Source organism: Octodon degus, unplaced genomic scaffold (genome assembly GCF_000260255.1).
Source record: "Octodon degus isolate 3935 unplaced genomic scaffold, OctDeg1.0 scaffold00255, whole genome shotgun sequence".
Classification (NCBI taxonomy): domain Eukaryota; kingdom Metazoa; phylum Chordata; class Mammalia; order Rodentia; family Octodontidae; genus Octodon; species Octodon degus.
This window is the reverse complement of record NW_004524831.1, coordinates 1,062,619-1,063,843: the sequence shown is the minus strand read 5'-3', so window position 1 is coordinate 1,063,843 and position 1,225 is coordinate 1,062,619.

Genomic DNA, 1,225 nt, shown 5'->3' with positions numbered 1-1,225 from the left:
CACTCCTATAATATTTAAATGACAAAACTGAACAAAAAAGGGGATACAAATAAATGACCATTTTGTATCTGCATATTCAAAGTAGTTAAGATAGATATACAGCTACATTCTCTTAACTCAGTGAATAGGGGGATTTGTTCTAATAGTGTTTGTAAATAGGATATCATGTCTGCAGCTTTGCATCTTGTACAACAAATAACCACTAAGAAAACAATATGCAATGTATCAATTATTGAAACTGTCCTACTAATTTGATTTGAAACTGTCTCATTGCTATTTTCTTCTCAATAAAATTATGGGAAAAAAAATTCATTGCTTTGATAAAAGAAACATCACTGAAGCCTGGTGCTGCACATCTTTATTGCCAGCCACTTGGGAAACTTAGACAAAAGTATGAAATCACCAAGAGCTGGCTGGACAACTGAGCTAGGCCCTTTTTCTGTATGAAATATTTTGATGTGTACCTTCTCTTTACTTGCCCAATATGCATGAAGCCCTTAGTTATGTTTCTAATAATAAAGAAAAATTTAAAAAATAGTGCAAATGCTGGGGAGATGGCTCAGTAGAATAAACACTTGCCTGGAAAGCACTGGGTCCTAAATTCAATCCCTGGTTTCACAAAAAAAAAAAAAAAAAGTGCAAATCTCACTTTTAATTTTGATTTTGACTCATTTTTCACACTGGTGGTACACAGTGCAATGCTTCTTGTATTGGGTAGCAGTTATGAGTCTCTGCTCAGGCAGAAGCAAGGCAGCAGGTATGAACAGCCAATTATTTACAGCATGCTCTGTTCACTAATGTACATGAGATATTTATTTTATTAGGATTTGGCTTTGTGTTACATAAATTTTCCAAAATGAACATTGAGACACAGGGGTTGAACAGGTTTGAAGAATTCAAGACTTCACTATGTTGCTTGCTCATATTCTGATCCTTTTCAATACATTTTCTCTTCAGTGACCTTTGGGTTGATGAAGACATTTTTCCTTTCAAAGTTAAGTAATGTTTGTAGAGTCACTCCTCCAACTCATCATATAGTTCTCTATTGAACATGAGAACTCATCAGGTTGTTTCTTGTCTTTTTTTTTTTTTTTTCCGTATTTTTTTTTTAATTTATTTATTTATGTGTGTGTGTGTGTGTGTGTGTGTGGCCAGCCCAGCCCACCGGGGGGCGGGACTGGCTGGCATGTGGCGCTGGGGGATTGAACCGTGGTCCCTGTGCTTT